Source organism: Triturus cristatus, chromosome 4_2 (genome assembly GCF_964204655.1).
Source record: "Triturus cristatus chromosome 4_2, aTriCri1.1, whole genome shotgun sequence".
NCBI classification, from domain to species: Eukaryota; Metazoa; Chordata; class Amphibia; order Caudata; family Salamandridae; genus Triturus; species Triturus cristatus.
In genome coordinates, this window is record NC_140586.1 from 700,501,788 (window position 1) to 700,521,876 (window position 20,089).

General features: G+C 48.6%; 1 protein-coding gene across 1 annotated transcript in view; it reads right to left on the reverse strand.

Moving 5' to 3' along the window:
* Positions 1-20,089, reverse strand: part of BSND (barttin CLCNK type accessory subunit beta) — a 177,257-nt gene that overhangs the window by 154,658 nt on the left and 2,510 nt on the right. The gene's annotated exons all lie outside the window — the stretch shown is intronic.

The following is a 20,089-nucleotide window of genomic DNA, read 5'->3' on the forward strand; positions in this document are numbered from 1 at the left end:
CGACTCCTCCGCACCCGACATTGCCATAGCCATCACAGACGGCTACAAGATCACCCGCAGAGACCGCGCCAATGGAGTCGGAGGAGGAATCGCCTTCGTCTACAAGAACCGCCAAGAGAACCTCGTTCAAAGACCGCCTCGACAACAACGCACACAATAGCAAGGAGCTCTTCAACATCATGAAGGAACTCTCCAACACCAACGACATCCCGCCGTCACATGCCCTGTGCGACTCCCTCGCCACCTTCTTTTACCGCAAGATAGCAGACATCCACGACAGCTTCAACACCCGGACAGACCAATCAGACAGCAACACAACAGACCCTCCGCACACCATTGACCACGACCCCCTGCTAGCCTGGGCCAACGTGAGCATCGAGGACACCATCAAGACCATGAGCACAATCTACTCCGGCTCCCCGTCAGATCCCATCCCGCACCACGTCTTCAACAAAGCAAGCAGCTCCATTGCACTCCACCTGCGCAACGCCATCAATCTCTCCCTCGAGACCGCGACCTTCCCAGAGAGCTGGAAACACGCCGAGATCAAGCCCCACTGAAAAAACCCAAGGCTGACCCAAGAGACCTCAAGAACTTCCGGCCCATCTCTCTGCTCCCCTTCCCGGCCAAGGTCATCGAAAAAATCGTCAACAGACAGCTAACCCGATACCTCAAAGAAAACAGAATCCTGGATCCTTCTCAGTCAGGGTTCCGCAGCTACCACAGCACCGAGGCCACCCTCATCTCCGCCACCAATGACATCAGGACCATGCTGGACAACGGCGAGACTGCAGCACTAATCCTCCTAGACCTCTCCGCCGCCTTCGACACCGTGTGCCACTGCACACTACACGCACGCCTCCACGCCGCAGGGATCTGAGACAAGGTGCTGGAATGGACCACCTCCTTCCTCTCCGGCAGAACCCAGAGCGTCCGCCTCCCCCCATTCCGGTCCAAAGCCTACGAGATCATCTGCGGCGTACCCCAGGGACCCTCCCTCAGCCCGACACTGTTCAACATTTACATGGCCCCGCTCGCACATGTCGCCCGACAGCACAACCTCAACATAATCTCCTATGCCGACGACACTCAACTGATCCTCTCCCTCATCAAGGACCCTATCACCGCCAAAGCCAACCTCCACGAAGGAATGAAGGCCGTCGCCGACTGGATGAAGACCAGCTGTCTGAAGCTGAACTCGTACAAGACAGAGGTCCTCATCCTTGGCTCCAACCCCTCAGCCTGGGACGACTCCTGGTGGCCGACAGCACTGGGAGCAGCCCCGACACCCACCGACCACACACGCAACCTGGGACTCGTCCTCGACTCAACGCTCTCAATGACCAAGCAGGTCAACGCCGTCTCCTCCTCCTGCTTCAACACCCTCCGCATGCTCCGCAAGATCTACAGATGGATCCCGACAAATACAAGAAAGACAGTCACCCAGGCCCTCGTCAGCAGCAGACTCGACTACGGAAACGCCCTCTACTCGGGAGCCCCGACCAAGCTCATCAAGTGACTTCAACGCATCCAAAACGCCTCGGCACGACTGATCCTCGACGTACCACGCCACGGCCACATCACCCCCCACCTGAGGGACCTGCACTGGCTCCCCGTCAGCAAGAGGATATCCTTCAAGCTCCTCATCCCCGCACACAAGGCACTCCACAAGACCGGCCCAGCCTACCTCAACAGACGGCTCTCCTTCTACATCCCCAACCACCAGCTACGCTCCGCCAACCTCTCATTCGCCACCGTCCCGTGCATCCGAAGAACAACCACCGGCGGGAGATCCTTCTCCCACCTCGCCGCCAAGACATGGAACACCCTCCCACTGAGCCTATGACAGACCCAAGACCTGCTGACCTTCAGGAGGATGCTCAAGACCTGGCTGTTCGATCAGTAGCGCCCCCGCGCCTTAAGACCCTCGCGGGTATATAGTGCGCTTTACAAATGATTGATTGATTGATTGATTGATTGATTGAGACCGGATATAATACCAAGACTCGTGCCTGGACTTAAACGGACCTAAGATTTTGTAAGTGAACAGACTAACACTGGGTCTTGCCACTGTAATATGGTTACCTTGCTAAGATATGATGTGAGAGGAGAGGTTTAGTTAGTGTAGTCAGGACCATGTTCATCACTGAGTGCCCAGTGGTAACTAGATTGGAATGAGGAATATATTCAGTACATGTATTATTATGGTTTTATGCTGATCATGCCTCAAATTGGCATCCAAACACATAGAATTTGTTGAGGTGGGTAGCCTAACCAGTACCGAAGAGTAAATGTGTTAGAGTAATCAAATTAGATAACAATGGCACAATGGAAGCTGTAATTCCTGATTAGAAAAGAATAACTGCATCATGTTTATATCTTTGGAATGGTAATGAAAAATCCGCTTTACTGGTAAAGTTGGATTTGACATTACTATTTTAGAAATGCCACTTTAAGAAAGCTCTTATAGTTCTATGTTCCTGCAGCCTGTCTCCAATACATGTCTGGGGTGGGTGACAGCTACACTTTGGGCATTCCCTCTTGACAGCCACAAACACAGGAAGGTTAGGTGTGTCTGAGTATTCATCTGCATTTGATGGCTCTTTATGGGCAGGGAGGGGGGGCTGACACACCTGAATCGGCAGTGTCCTGACCCCACTGATAGTCTGGAGCCAGGACTGGGAAGACAGGACCTTTGTGGACTTCAAAGATCCTTCTTTGAAGTCACACCCACTTCAAAGGCACACCTGGGTATAAGTACAGGGTCTCTGATCCCACCAAATCAGACATTTCTGGAACTACAACTGGACTCTGTCAGAAACACTGCTGTGCTGCATCAAGGACTGACACTCTGCTGGACTGCTGACCTGGAAAGCTTGCTTGTCTTCTGTGCTGCCCTCCTATCTGCTCTGACCCTCCTGAGAGAGCTGGGCTATGCCTTGCAAAGAAAGTGATCTCAAAGGGCTTGTTGGCATGTCTCCTGTTGCTTGAGACTCAGGTCTATCAAAGTCTCTACCCCTTCTCCTGTGCCTGGTTCACTTGAAGTGGACTCATATACTTGCACCAGAGAAATCGATGCATCTGCAGTCTTTGTGCAGCAGAACTGGCGAATTGACCCAGTTGCAGGAGTAGAATTGGTGCATCACTCTCTGAACTGCCGCATCACATCTGGCACCACTGCTTCGGGACCAATGCATTGCTGTCACTGCGAGGACAATATTGACACATCCCCTCCAGCATGTATCAACCCGGCGCATCGCATTCGGAACTGCTGCTTTGTTCGACAGACCAGATGCATCGCCGCCACTGCGTGAAGAAAATCGACGTATCACCTCTACTGCGGACCCTATCGATGCATCGCTTGTCTGGACCCTGCATCTTGCTGTTGTGACCAGGATCAAGGTACTCTGTTTCCAGAGCCGGCATTGCTCTTGTTCCCCAGCCTGCGCATCATCGCGGTCGGCTTGAACTGTTGACTTTATCCCTGTCTAGAGCGACCAAATAACCCCCAATAGGCGCCTATTGCTTCTAAGCGCGAGAACCCTTTTTATTCTTTAAAAATTCATATCTTGACTTCTACTTATTGGATTTTTGTTGTTTTGTTCTTGATTTATTTATAAAATTGTTGTCTATTTTTCTAACCTTATGTGAAGTCTTTTTGTGGTGTTTTCAGTGTGTGTGTGTGTGTGTGTGTGTGTTGGACAAATACTTTACACAATGTGTCTTTAGATAAGCCTGACTGCTCTGTGCCAAGCTACCAGAGGGTGAGCACAGGTTATCTTTTAGTGTGTATCTAGCTTACCCTGACTAGGATTGTGCTTCGTGCTTGGACTGGGTGCATACCGCTGCCAACCAAAAACCCAATTTCAAATGGTAATTATTTAGATTTGATGTATCTTGAATTGCTTTGTTAAGATGGTATAAACCATAGAATTGTTTAGCAGTGGGGGTCTTCCTCTATTTTGAAGACATTTGTGTATGAAAGTGGTAGTATTTGGGCAAGAGTGTCCTTTTGTTTGGAGGTGGTATTGGCTGGGTAAGGGTTTTCCATGTCCTTACTTCGTCTGAGGTATTGAAGGAGTTTTGAGATGTTGGCCCTAGGCACTACAGAAAAACTGAAATTCTGTTTGTCTGTCTGTCATAGATTCCTCTCCTGGATCTCTCTCCAGTAGTGCTGGGTGATTATTTGGGGTTTTTCCCAGCCTGGAAATAATGTAAACTGCTTTTCTGTGGCTTTTTTGTGCTGTGCGTGGAATTGTTTGTGGATGAGACAGAGGGGGTGTGAAGGTTACACAGGCATTCACATTCATTACAACAACCCAAGATACTTACAAATCCCGAATTCAGCAGATGATTTCCAGAACTGCAGTATCAGCATGAGTGTGTACATGGCATGAGTGTTTAGCACCTTTCTAGAGCCACATGAACCAGGAGCTATTAAAAGTAATTTATCTCATGTATTTGTGTGGGACTTGGATGGCCCTGATGAAAGTTGGAAGGCCTATTTGGCTACCATAAAACCTGCTGAAACATGTTGATCTTGGGGCAGGGAAGCCATCACGCTCTCCTCGCCTTTGTTTTCAGTGCTGCAAGGCTGCTCTTCCTTGTAAAAATTAAAAATACAAACAAGCAGCCTTAGGCTTTTTTTAACTCCCTTTTTCCTGGACCCTTTGACAAAACCTATTGGCAACAAAATGCTCTCCTCATAAGAGGGATTGAGTACACCTAGTACTGCAAAAACATAGTGGGTGAGAACACAAAGATGAAGAATGCTACATAGAAATGTTAAGATGGACAGGAGGGGAGGTGATAGAGTGCAAAACCTGAGAAAATGTGAAACTAGATAGATTGACACTGAAATGTGTTGAAAATTGGTGGAATATTGATAGTGAACTACATGCACTCCTGTTAAATCAAATAACTAGGAATGTGCTGTCTGTGTCAGGGATACTTGTCTTACTTTGCAGATGTTTTTCCTTACAATATGATATCCGGGGTTCTTAAACACCATATAATCCTGGATGTTATTTGGTTAATGCGTAAATGATGTAAGCCAGGGAATCAAGTGCATACAAGGCTAGCAAGAAGGAGATTTGTTTGTAAGCAGTGTGCAGCACTAATGACTAGGACGATGAATATCTACGGACAGAACTTAGGTTTGGGTGGAACCATAAAAAGATGGCTCCAGAGCTATAATTGCTGACATTACCATAACTGTTCAAAGGAGTTTACGAGTTAAGGTGGAGCTGTCAGTATTGAAAAACGTGGGGTGTCATTGTGACTGGATATAATCTGTTGTTTTCAGAGGGGATAATTTTTTTAAGATTCCTCAAATGGGCATATTTGTTTCATGAGCAGAACATTTTGGGTGAGGGCTAAGGTTTTATTTACCATAGAATATTAGGACGATGGGACTTTGGGGATAAATTGGTAGTTCGAATCTAAACTTGGCATGTTGTAAGATCATGGCAGAAATTGGGGTGCTGCAGGTAGTACAGAGTCTGCCTGCTATTTTTACAGGGTTGTCGTCCTATCCCCCGCCAAAAAAGTGGGCTCCAGTGAAGCAAACTGAACTTGTCCTTTTGTAATTTTCCAACACCGAGACACATTCAGCAATGCCTCCGTGTTGTCTGCTATCCGCAGAGCAACAACGTGCCGGCAGTGGAGGGGCTATTTTTTTTCCTTCCAGCTGCGCCAAGACAAAGGGTTGATGTAAAGGTCATCAGCTATCCTTTGAAAAAAAAAAAAAATGTACGTCTCTCCAAAGCACCTCTCTCAATATATCTTCTACCTCCACTCTCTGACTTCCCTCTTCTGTCCCTCCTTGCATTACCCCAAACCTCATTTTCCTACTAGGAATTGCCAAACAACCCTTTCTAAATTCTTCCCTCGTGTATCTACCCCTCCTTAGACTCATCTGTGACCTCATTTTACTATTAGGACCTCCCTAATCCATTTCTAGATACTCTTCTCTCCTCCAATTCTCCTTTACTCATCTCAAACCTCCTACTACTACGATGATCTCCCTACTTTCTAACAGACACACATGTTCACCACTCACATTAATTCATATTTCCCTATACTAATTCACCACTAATCCTCTTTGGGCTTTGGAGTAGCGTACTACTTGCCAAAAAGTGCTTTGATGCCTCGTCAGGGGTAGCAAGCGCTATATAAATACAGTTACAATAACAATTCTTCAATGGGTGTAATTTCAAATTTATGAGATGAGTGCCAGGCTCTTGTTTGGTTCTCAGTCAGTCTGTAGTGCTCGGTTCCACCTGGAGGTGGGACATTTGATGTTTTTGCAGTACAAGATAGAGCTGGGGCCGTATTACACACAGTGGCCTAGGAACATAACGGTTGTGTACATTTACTTTTTGCACCCCCAGGGCATCATGGTGTTACATAAGGGGTTGCAGACACTTGTGAGGACTCTCCTATAATACTGATAGCAGAAATGCGCATGTTGCACCAGTGCTATCGTGAGATGGCGTTGCCTCATTTGCATGGGGACGTGGCCCCAAACTTGGATTCATGCAGAAGAGGGAATCACTTTGTCTCTGCCTATTACAAACAGGTTCTAAAGAGGCGCACTGATAGTGTGCTAAAAGGTGGGGCACTGTCAGGGCTTTCCCTGAGGACGCCCTCTGGAAGGGGGAAAAGAGGTCCAATGGGCCCTCCAGGGGACCCCTGCAGGCGAGTGCAGTAACGCACTGGCACCTGCCTGCAAGGGGGATCTCTGTGACCTCTTTAAAACACAGGATGCTGCTGCCTGCACTGTGAAACACGGAGCGGCTTGTAAACAGCCCCTCCGTATTTCAATAATTCACTGCTGTAGGGGGCTGTGCGTTCATAATAATAGGGAGCACTATCCCGATCTACGGCAGTCGACATTCAACATTCAACAGAACAATGCTATCAACCAGACCTTCTGCTAACTATTCATCTAGAGCAGGGTTGTAGCCCATCCCGTCCAACCATTGGCTTTCTTTGAGTAGCATCTTTCAGCCATTGGCTTGAAACTTTGTCATTCATGCCTTGGCTTAGCCCAGTGGAGTATTTATCTCTTCCCTCATGCTATTGGCTCATTGGGGGTAACCTCCCCCCTCTAGTGAGTGCCTGCATTGAACTACATGAGGGAATACTGAGCAACTAAAGCCATCTATGTCTGCTTCTACTGGCCCCCACCCGTGGGTCTCGCTTTAATGTGCTGACGCCACATGCGTTACAACAAACAAATGATGGACGGAATGCTGACAATGCAGACATTCTCCCCCAGTCAAGAGATCTGGGTTAAATCCATCGTTCTTTTGCCCACAACGCCACCCCAGTTTAGACATGGCCATATGCAAATCAGTCTTGACCCTGTGCCTCATGAGAACAGTCCAGCCCGAACTGCCAAGCCATGTCTTCCCTGGACCGGAATCAAGCATCCTAGGACCGGTTTCTGGCTATCAGCCGTCATCAGCCAGGATAGCTTGACTCCAGTGGCGTAGTGAGCACGGGACCCACGTCTGGGCATACCCATTCCACTTAGGGCGAAAAGCGTTACAACAAACAAATGATGGACGGAATGCTGACAATGCAGACATTCTCCCCCAGTCAAGAGATCTGGGTTAAATCCATCGTTCTTTTGCCCACTACGCCACCCCAGTTTAGACATGGCCATATGCAAATCAGTCTTGACCCTGTGCCTCATGGGAACAGTCCTGCCCGAACTGCCAAGCCATGTCTTCCCTGGACCGGAATCAAGCATCCTAGGACTGGTTTCTGGCTATCAGCCGTCATCAGCCAGGATAGCTTGACTCCAGTGGCGTAGTGAGCACGGGACCCACGTCTGGGCATACCCATCCCACTTAGGGCGAAAAGCGTTACAACAAACAAATGATGGACGGAATGCTGACAATGCAGACATTGACCCCCAGTCAAGAGATCTGGGTTAAATCCATCATTCTTTTGCCCACTATGCCACCCCAGTTTAGACATGGCCATATGCAAATCAGCCTTGACCCTGTGCCTCATGGGAACAGTCCAGCCCGAACTGTCAAGCCATGTCTTCCCTGGACCGGAATCAAGCATCCTAGGACCGGTTTCTGGCTATCAGCCGTCATCAGCCAGGATAGCTTGACTCCAGTGGCGTAGTGAGCACGGGACCCACGTCTGGGCATACCCATCCCACTTAGGGCGAAAAGCGTTACAACAAACAAATGATGGACGGAATGCTGACAATGCAGACATTCTCCCCCAGTCAAGAGATCTGGGTTAAATCTATCATTCTTTTGCCCACTACGCCACCCCAGTTTAGACATGGCCATATGCAAATCAGTCTTGACCCTGTGCCTCATGGGAACAGTCCAGCCCGAACTGCCAAGCCATGTCTTCCCTGGACCGGAATCAAGCATCCTAGGACCGGTTTCTGGCTATCAGCCGTCATCAGCCAGGATAGCTTGACTCCAGTGGCGTAGTGAGCACGGGACCCACGTCTGGGCATACCCATCCCACTTAGGGCGAAAAGCGTTACAACAAACAAATGATGGACGGAATGCTGACAATGCAGACATTCTCCCCCAGTCAAGAGATCTGGGTTAAATCCATCGTTCTTTTGCCCACTACGCCACCCCAGTTTAGACATGGCCATATGCAAATCAGTCTTGACCCTGTGCCTCATGGGAACAGTCCAGCCCGAACTGCCAAGCCATGTCTTCCCTGAACCGGAATCAAGCATCCTAGGACCAGTTTCTGGCTATCAGCCGTCATCAGCCAGGATAGCTTGACTCCAGTGGCGTAGTGAGCACGGGACCCACATCTGGGCATACTCATCCCACTTAGGGCGAAAAGCGTTACAACAAACAAATGATGGACGGAATGCTGACAATGCAGACATTCTCCCCCAGTCAAGAGATCTGGGTTAAATCCATCGTTCTTTTGCCCACTACGCCACCCCAGTTTAGACATGGCCATATGCAAATCAGTCTTGACCCTGTGCCTCATGGGAACAGTCCAGCCCGAACTGCCAAGCCATGTCTTCCCTGGACCGGAAACAAGCATCCTAGGACCGGTTTCTGGCTATCAGCCGTCATCAGCCAGGATAGCTTGACTCCAGTGGCGTAGTGAGCACGGGTCCCACGTCTGGGAATACCCATCCCACTTAGGGCGCAAAGCGTTACAACAAACAAATGATGGACGGAATGCTGACAATGCAGACATTCTCCCCCAGTCACTGGAGTCAAGCTATCCTGGCTGATGACGGCTGATAGCCAGAAACCGGTCCTAGGATGCTTGATTCCGGTCCAGGGAAGACATGGCTTGGCAGTTCGGGCTGGACTATTCCCATGAGGCACAGGGTCAAGACTGATTTGCATATGGCCATGTCTAAACTGGGGTGGCGTAGTGGGCAAAAGAACGATGGATTTAACCCAGATCTCTTGACTGGGGGAGAATGTCTGCATTGTCAGCATTCCGTCCATCATTTGTTTGTTGTAACGCTTTTCGCCCTAAGTGGGATGGGTATGCCCAGACGTGGGTCCCGTGCTCACTACGCCACTGGAGTCAAGCTATCCTGGCTGATGACGGCTGATAGCCAGAAACCGGTCCTAGGATGCTTGATTCCGGTCCAGGGAAGACATGGCTTGACAGTTCGGGCTGGACTGTTCCCATGAGGCACAGGGTCAAGGCTGATTTGCATATGGCCATGTCTAAACTGGGGTGGCATAGTGGGCAAAAGAATGATGGATTTAACCCAGATCTCTTGACTGGGGGTGAATGTCTGCATTGTCAGCATTCCGTCCATCATTTGTTTGTTGTAACGCTTTTCGCCCTAAGTGGGATGGGTATGCCCATCTCACTTAGGGCGAAAAGCGTTACAACAAAGAAATGATGGACGGAATGCTGACAATGCAGACATTCTCCCCCAGTCAAGACTGGGGGAGAATGTCTGCATTGTCAGCATTCCGTCCATCATTTGTTTGTTGTAACGCTTTTCGCCCTAAGTGAGATGGGTATGCCCAGACGTGGGTCCCGTGCTCACTACGCCACTGGAGTCAAGCTATCCTGGCTGATGACGGCTGATAGCCAGAAACCGGTCCTAGGATGCTTGATTCCGGTCCAGGGAAGACATGGCTTGGCAGTTCGGGCTGGACTGTTCCCATGAGGCACAGGGTCAAGACTGATTTGCATATGGCCATGTCTAAACTGGGGTGGCGTAGTGGGCAAAAGAATGATGGATTTAACCCAGATCTCTTGACTGGGGGAGAATGTCTGCATTGTCAGCATTCCGTCCATCATTTGTTTGTTGTAACGCTTTTCGCCCTAAGTGGGATGGGTATTCCCAGACGTGGGACCCGTGCTCACTACGCCACTGGAGTCAAGCTATCCTGGCTGATGACGGCTGATAGCCAGAAACCGGTCCTAGGATGCTTGATTCCGGTCCAGGGAAGACATGGCTTGGCAGTTCGGGCTGGACTGTTCCCATGAGGCACAGGGTCAAGACTGATTTGCATATGGCCATGTCTAAACTGGGGTGGCGTAGTGGGCAAAAGAACGATGGATTCAACCCAGATCTCTTGACTGGGGGAGAATGTCTGCATTGTCAGCATTCCGTCCATCATTTGTTTGTTGTAACGCTTTTCGCCCTAAGTGGGATGGGTATTCCCAGACGTGGGACCCGTGCTCACTACGCCACTGGAGTCAAGCTATCCTGGCTGATGGCGGCTGATAGCCAGAAACCGGTCCTAGGATGCTTGATTCCGGTCCAGGGAAGACATGGCTTGGCAGTTCGGGCTGGACTGTTCCCATGAGGCACAGGGTCAAGACTGATTTGCATATGGCCATGTCTAAACTGGGGTGGCGTAGTGGGCAAAAGAACGATGGATTTAACCCAGATCTCTTGACTGGGGGAGAATGTCTGCATTGTCAGCATTCCGTCCATCATTTGTTTGTTGTAACGCTTTTCGCCCTAAGTGGGATGGGTATTCCCAGACGTGGGACCCACGCTTACTACGTCACTGGAGTCAAGCTATCCTGGCTGATGACGGCTGATAGCCAGAAACCGGTCCTAGGATGCTTGATTCCGGTCTAGGGAAGACATGGCTTGGCAGTTCGGGCTGGACTGTTCCCATGAGGCACAGGGTCAAGACTGATTTGCATATGGCCATGTCTAAACTGGGGTGGCGTAGTGGGCAAAAGAACGATGGATTTAACCCAGATCTCTTGACTGGGAGAGAATGTCTGCATTGTCAGCATTCCGTCCATCATTTGTTTGTTGTAACGCTTTTCGCCCTAAGTGGGATGGGTATTCCCAGACGTGGGACCCGTGCTCACTACGCCACTGGAGTCAAGCTATCCTGGCTGATGACGGCTGATAGCCAGAAACCGGTCCTAGGATGCTTGATTCCGGTCCAGGGAAGACATGGCTTGGCAGTTCGGGCTGGACTGTTCCCATGAGGCACAGGGTCAAGACTGATTTGCATATGGCCATGTCTAAACTGGGGTGGCGTAGTGGGCAAAAGAACGATGGATTTAACCCAGATCTCTTGACTGGGGGAGAATGTCTGCATTGTCAGCATTCCGTCCATCATTTGTTTGTTGTAACGCTTTTCGCCCTAAGTGGGATGGGTATGCCCAGACGTGGGTCCCGTGCTCACTACACCACTGGAGTCAAGCTATCCTGGCTGATGACGGCTGATAGCCAGAAACCGGTCCTAGGATGCTTGATTCCGGTCCAGGGAAGACATGGCTTGGCAGTTCGGGCTGGACTGTTCCCATGAGGCACAGGGTCAAGACTGATTTGCATATGGCCATGTCTAAACTGGGGTGGCGTAGTGGGCAAAAGAACGATGGATTTAACCCAGATCTCTTGACTGGGGGAGAATGTCTGCATTGTCAGCATTCCGTCCATCATTTGTTTGTTGTAACGCTTTTCGCCCTAAGTGGGATGGGTAAGCCCAGACGTGGGTCCCGTGCTCACTACGCCACTGGAGTCAAGCTATCCTGGCTGATAGCCAGAAACCGGTCCTAGGATGCTTGATTCCGGTCCAGGGAAGACATGGCTTGGCAGTTCGGGCTGGACTGTTCCCATGCGGCACAGGGTCAAGACTGATTTGCATATGGCCATGTCTAAACTGGGGTGGCGTAGTGGGCAAAAGAACGATGGATTTAACCCAGATCTCTTGACTGGGGGAGAATGTCTGCATTGTCAGCATTCCGTCCATCATTTGTTTGTTGTAACGCTTTTCGCCCTAAGTGGAATGGGTATGCCCAGACGTGGGTCCAGTGCTCACTACGCCACTGGAGTCAAGCTATCCTGGCTGATGACGGCTGATAGCCAGAAACCGGTCCTAGGATGCTTGATTCCGGTCCAGGGAAGACATGGCTTGGCAGTTCGGGCTGGACTGTTCCCATGAGGCACAGGGTCAAGACTGATTTGCATATGGCCATGTCTAAACTGGGGTGGCGTAGTGGGCAAAAGAATGATGGATTTAACCCAGATCTCTTGACTGGGGGAGAATGTCTGCATTGTCAGCATTCCGTCCATCATTTGTTTGTTGTAAAGCTTTTCGCCCTAAGTGGGATGGGTATGCCCAGACGTGGGTCCCGTGCTCACTACGCCACTGGAGTCAAGCTATCCTGGCTGATGACGGCTGATAGCTAGAAACCGGTCCTAGGATGCTTGATTCCCGTCCAGGAAAGACATGGCTTGGCAGTTCGGGCTGGACTGTTCCCATGAGGCACAGGGTCAAGACTGATTTGCATATGGCCATGTCTAAACTGGGGTGGCGTAGTGGGCAAAAGAACGATGGATTTAACCCAGATCTCTTGACTGGGGGAGAATGTCTGCATTGTCAGCATTCCGTCCATCATTTGTTTGTTGTAACGCTTTTCGCCCTAAGTGGGATGGGTATGCCCAGACGTGGGTCCCGTGCTCACTACGCCACTGGAGTCAAGCTATCCTGGCTGATGACGGCTGATAGCCAGAAACCGGTCCTAGGATGCTTGATTCCGGTCCAGGGAAGACATGGCTTGGCAGTTCGGGCTGGACTGTTCCCATGAGGCACAGGGTCAAGACTGATTTGCATATGGCCATGTCTAAACTGGGGTGGCGTAGTGGGCAAAAGAACGATGGATTTAACCCAGATCTCTTGACTGGGGGAGAATGTCTGCATTGTCAGCATTCCGTCCATCATTTGTTTGTTGTAACGCTTTTCGCCCTAAGTGGGATGGGTATGCCCAGACGTGGGTCCCGTGCTCACTACGCCACTGGAGTCACGCTATCCTGGCTGATGACGGCTGATAGCCAAAACCGGTCCTAGGATGCTTGATTCCGGTCCAGGGAAGACATGGCTTGGCAGTTCGGGCTGGACTGTTCCCATGAGGCACAGGGTCAAGACTGATTTGCATATGGCCATGTCTAAACTGGGGTGGCGTAGTGGGCAAAAGAATGATGGATTTAACCCAGATCTCTTGACTGGGGGAGAATGTCTGCATTGTCAGCATTCCGTCCATCATTTGTTTGTTGTAACGCTTTTCGCCCTAAGTGGGATGGGTATGCCCAGACGTGGGTCCCGTGCTCACTACGCCACTGGAGTCACGCTATCCTGGCTGATGACGGCTGATAGCCAGAAACCGGTCCTAGGATGCTTGATTCCGGTCCAGGGAAGACATGGCTTGACAGTTCGGGCTGGACTGTTCCCATGAGGCACAGGGTCAAGGCTGATTTGCATATGGCCATGTCTAAACTGGGGTGGCATAGTGGGCAAAAGAATGATGGATTTAACCCAGATCTCTTGACTGGGGGTGAATGTCTGCATTGTCAGCATTCCGTCCATCATTTGTTTGTTGTAACGCTTTTCGCCCTAAGTGGGATGGGTATGCCCATCTCACTTAGGGCGAAAAGCGTTACAACAAAGAAATGATGGACGGAATGCTGACAATGCAGACATTCTCCCCCAGTCAAGACTGGGGGAGAATGTCTGCATTGTCAGCATTCCGTCCATCATTTGTTTGTTGTAACGCTTTTCGCCCTAAGTGAGATGGGTATGCCCAGACGTGGGTCCCGTGCTCACTACGCCACTGGAGTCAAGCTATCCTGGCTGATGACGGCTGATAGCCAGAAACCGGTCCTAGGATGCTTGATTCCGGTCCAGGGAAGACATGGCTTGGCAGTTCGGGCTGGACTGTTCCCATGAGGCACAGGGTCAAGACTGATTTGCATATGGCCATGTCTAAACTGGGGTGGCGTAGTGGGCAAAAGAACGATGGATTTAACCCAGATCTCTTGACTGGGGGAGAATGTCTGCATTGTCAGCATTCCGTCCATCATTTGTTTGTTGTAACGCTTTTCGCCCTAAGTGGAATGGGTATGCCCAGACTTGGGTCCCGTGCTCACTACGCCACTGGAGTCAAGCTATCCTGGCTGATGACGGCTGATAGCCAGAAACCGGTCCTAGGATGCTTGATTCCGGTCCAGGGAAGACATGGCTTGACAGTTCGGGCTGGACTGTTCCCATGAGGCACAGGGTCAAGGCTGATTTGCATATGGCCATGTCTAAACTGGGGTGGCATAGTGGGCAAAAGAATGATGGATTTAACCCAGATCTCTTGACTGGGGGAGAATGTCTGCATTGTCAGCATTCCGTCCATCATTTGTTTGTTGTAACGCTTTTCGCCCTAAGTGGAATGGGTATGCCCAGACGTGGGTCCCGTGCTCACTACGCCACTGGAGTCAAGCTATCCAGGCTGATGACGGCTGATAGCCAGAAACCGGTCCTAGGATGCTTGATTCCGGTCCAGGGAAGACATGGCTTGGCAGTTCGGGCTGGACTGTTCTCATGAGGCACAGGGTCAAGACTGATTTGCATATGGCCATGTCTAAACTGGGGTGGCGTAGTGGGCAAAAGAACAATGGATTTAACCCAGATCTCTTGACTGGGGGAGAATGTCTGCATTGTCAGCATTCCGTCCATCATTTGTTTGTTGTAACGCTTTTCGCCCTAAGTGGGATGGGTATGCCCAGACGTGGGTCCCGTGCTCACTACACCACTGGAGTCAAGCTATCCTGGCTGATGACGGCTGATAGCCAGAAACCGGTCCTAGGATGCTTGATTCCGGTCCAGGAAAGACATGGCTTGGCAGTTCGGGCTGGACTGTTCCCATGAGGCACAGGGTCAAAACTGATTTGCATATGGCCATGTCTAAACTGGGGTGGCGTAGTGGGCAAAAGCACGATGGATTTAACCCAGATCTCTTGACTGGGGGAGAATGTCTGCATTGTCAGCATTCCGTCCATCATTTGTTTGTTGTAACGCCACATGCGATAGCATAGGCATCAGGTTATAAGGCTTGTAGAGCTTATGCCCCACCAATAATTTAAGATAAGATTGCGAGGTTTGGGCCAGAACCTTTCACATTGTGCAATGACTTGACATAAGAGAGGCTCCTGTATTGCAGGACGCCTGCTTTCTAAAAGATGCAGTATAAGACAGTGATAAGCATTTATAAAGAGACTGAGGTGGGATGTCAGAGGCGCACATAAGTCTGCAACTCATAACCATCTCTCGGTTCTCAGACTGGTTGCACCCAAGCATTGTAGCATTCAATACAGGACTCGTTGAAACTCTGCCCTTTTTAAATGCACCAAGCAAAGCTATGCCCATGTTTTAAAATGTCATCTTGACTAATTCATACAGTGAACTCCTCAAAAAGTGTAAAGTATACATGTGACGTACAAAAGGTAAAACCCCTTATTTTTACAATTTCATTTGGGGTATCAGTATATTTTTTATAAAGCTTAAAAGTCAAGGGGCATCCTCAAGGCACCCAAACAAACTAAATGTGATCTTAAATCTTTGAGATCCCTGAATGTGATCTATAAATGAACATATGAACTGTAAACAGTGGGACTTATTTACAAGCATTATTAAGAATCAAAGTGAGAGAGAGGATTAGAGAGCTAGTCCTTATCCCCTAAGGTAATGTATCTAATCAAAGAGAACTAGTCTAACTACTAGTTCTCTTTGATTAGATACTTATTTACAAGCCCCTTGTGCCGCCGACATGTCACTTTTTCCCATATCAAAAGTGAACCCCTAGCGGCGCATGGGGCTTGTAAATAAGCCCCAGTATATTCACTTGCATATATAAAACAAAAGTGTTTACCTCACCTATGAATGCAAAGGGGAGGGAGATGATAAGGTCGTGAGAGCCCTTCCAATCATGAAGTGACATAGAAACACATGGCCTGCTCTACTTATTCCTCATGTATTTTCTTCTAGGACTTGGACCCTGATTTCAGGTTTCAAGGGATAGCAAGCTTGGTTGTGGAGCACTGGTTGGTTGGCACTACACAAAACTGATACATAAATTGCTTCTTTATTGTTTTTAAATGAGGGTGTTTGCTCATTTACTATGTTTTCCATGGAGCATCATGCATTTGAGTAAGGGCATGGTGCGGGGCACGCTCCGTAATTCACTTCCATGGAATTGCTCATATGACCTGGGCCCCACCAATAATTTGTTGCATCTGGCTCCCATGTTCAATAGCACTTTAAACCCAGACCTACAGGCTTTGCCAATGCTTGTTAAAAAAGTGATGAATAGAGGTTGAGACAACCCAGCAGCCGTCGGATCTGTGATCTGCAGATTTGAGACTTCTGATCAGTAAACTAACACACCAAGGGGCATATCAACAACAACCGGCGATAATTATCGCTGAGCGCACTTAGCGCTCGGATAATTATCGCCGGCTAGCGCCGATTTTTATCGCTGAGATAGCGTGCTATTAGCAACGCTTATCTCATCAGCGATAAAAATCCTAGCGCTAACTGGCTAGCGTGAGATTATCTCTGGAAACCCAGCGATAATCTCACGTTAGCTAGTTGATAGGGACTCACAAACTTAGCCATGATATCCACCTTCCATAGGATATCATGGCTAAGTCAATCCTGAAGCAGGCGTAAGGAAAGTAGCGATAACAGGGGTTATCGCTACTTTTCCTGCCGCTATGCTTCATAGCGTGAGGCTTGATGATAGGAGAAATGTCGCTTAGCGACATTTCTCCTATCATGTCAGGTCAGGAACGCCCACTTTGCATCTCATTAGAGATGCAAAGCTGGGCGTTAGACATCCCCACGCTAAAGCAAGGTTTCACGCATTAGCGTGGCCTTGCTAATATAGCGCTAAAATTATCGCCGCTTTTCGGCCGAAAACGGCCGCCAAAGCGGCGATAATTTTTTATCGCCTTGTTGTAAATATGCCCCCAAGTTACTTTGGAGAAAAGTGGCTTTCCCATCAGGTTGGAGAATGCCTTCAATTGTTCGGGATCGCTCCTGTATGACTCAAAGCTCAGACAACCAGAATAAGCCAGCTGGGTATGTAATGGTCGAGCACTTCCTGTGGACTGAAAACATTTTGGCCCAGATTGAAAAATAAATAAAGCAGCGCAGCAAGTGAAGTTGCTGGCTGCGTTGCGTGAACGGGAAAGAGCAGAACAGCGCCATATCTTGAAATATGTGGCGCTGTTCTGTCCTTTCTCTGCGCTGGTGCACTTTATGCTGCCATGTGCCAATGCAGACACCCTTGCACCAAAGTGCAAGGGTGTCTGCGTTGTGGTCAGCATAGCTTTTGTGCAAGAAGCAATACTCTTAATATATAAAGACTGTAGAATACAGCATACACGAAAAGAGAAAAAAGCAAAGAGAAATAGAAATATTTCTCCTTGTTATGCCAGCCTCGGGGAGGCGCAGGATTTTGGCGTAAATCCATGTCTACACATCTTTGTAGATATGGATTTGAATCAAACTCCGTGGATGGATGCACTGGAACTCCCATGCACCACCCATGCAACGCCACCTTGTCACAAACTAACACGAGACACCACATTGCATTACTTTTACCATATAATGTAGCTGCTTCCCCTAATGTGTGTGTGCGTTCTCGTGAAGGAAGCACAAACACACAGGTAAACTTCAAGGGTTATGTATATTCGTCTAATAGATACGTTGTAAAAAATGTATGTCCCCACAGGCGAAAACAGGGAAATTGCAAAAATGTTACATGCTCTGCGGTATCTTTAATTCCTGTACTATTATTAGTAATAGTATTAGTTGCTGTCGCAGTATTCGTGGTATTATTGTTGTAGACTTTTTTTATTATGGTTAGTAGGAATACTGGTAGTAGAAGTCGGAGTTGTACTATTGCTGTTGTAGTTGTTGTTTTTGTTGGTGGTAATTGTGTTCTTTGTAAATTTTTTCTACAGCTCCATATGACCACCATCTACCCTCGTCCACCTCCTCTTCCCTTCGCAACTCCAGAGAGTTTCGAAATAGTGGCTAAGCTGCACACTGCCAAACTAGGGAAAGTGAGTTTGAATCGTGGCTCGACCAATTTACCACATTCTGTGATCCTGGACAAACTGCTAAAGTTCCCTGTGCCCCATTGACTTCGTTGCCCACATTTGGAGTGATTAGAAATCTGGTCATACAGGGTACCACGCATTATATAACTGCTGACACGGCTAAGAGCAGACACAATGGAGATGCTGGAACACATTCCACCATTTTAGCTCTTTTGGGTGAGGAGCAGTTGCGTGGAGATCTGTCTGCCCCTCCTGCCCCATAGGCAGCTAACAGGGGTTGGCACAATCAATTCCATCACATTTTGTGTCCTTCAAAGCCCATACCAGGGCAGCTAAGAGCAGTGTACCACATGGGGCAAGCACTACCAGGCTCTGGGGGAGAATGAACTTCTCAGGAATAATTCTACATCCCTTCAGCAGGACAATATCAACGCATCTCACATACACTGCTACTACACCCTCGACAAAGCAGTACAATTACATCTCAGCATGAGTGCCAATATGCCCTCAAGATGATACTACACACATATGTCAACTAGATCTGCTGCAGTATCAACCTTCAATTCAGCACTATATACACATCTCAACAAGACTGCTAGTATACCCTCAATGTGGCAGTGCAATTGCATCTTAGCAAGAGTGCTACTATATCCTCAGTATAACAGTATGTACATATGTCAAACAGACCTGACACTATACCTTAACCTTACATTGGAACACATCCACACACCTCTATAAGCCTACAATTATACCCTGTATTGGACAGTACGTGCACATGTCAACAAGACTGCTACTATACCCTGAATGTGGCACTGCAATTACATCTTAGCAAGAATGCTACTATACCCTCTATATAACAGTATGTACATATGTCATCTAGACCTGCCACTATACCTTAACCTTACATTGGAAACATACACACAGATCTCTATTCGACTACTACTATATCCTGTATGGGACAGTACGTGCACATCTCACAAAGACTGCTACTATACCCTCATTAGGACCTTGCAGACACATCTCAACATACTGCTACTATACCCTCAGCGGGACAGTGCATAAGCATCTCAACAAGACTGCTACCATACCCTCAGTGGAACAGCACATACACATCTCAACAAGACCTCTACAATACCCTCAAGATGACAGTACACACATATGTCAACTAGACCGGCTATTATACCTGAACCTTATATTGGAATTATACACACATTTCTATAAGACTACTATACCCTATATGGAACTGTACGTGCACATCTTAAGAAGACTGTTACTATACCCTCATTGGGACCTTGCAGACACATCTCAACATCCTGATACTATACCCTCAGCGGAACAGTGCATATACATCTCTACAAGACTTCTACTATACCCTCAGTGGGAGAGTACATACACTTCTCAACAAGACTGCTACAACATTGTCCAGCCAGGTCACCACGGTGGTGGGAACTTATATAGGGTTGATGAGCCAGCTGCGTAAACTTGCCACCCTTCTGTCAACTGTCTCATTGCAGGCAATTGTATCTGCTACTGTCATCTCGAGGCTGGATTATGGGTATGCCCTTTACATTGGACTCCCCAGAAACTTAAGAGACTGCAGGTAGTGCAGAATGACGCGGTTAGGCTCATTTATAGACTTCCCAGAAGGACTCGGGCTACCCCTCTTCTACACAAATTGCACTGGCTTCCAATCAGACAGAGAGCCCAATTTAAAGGCCTCTATATTGCCCGCAAAGC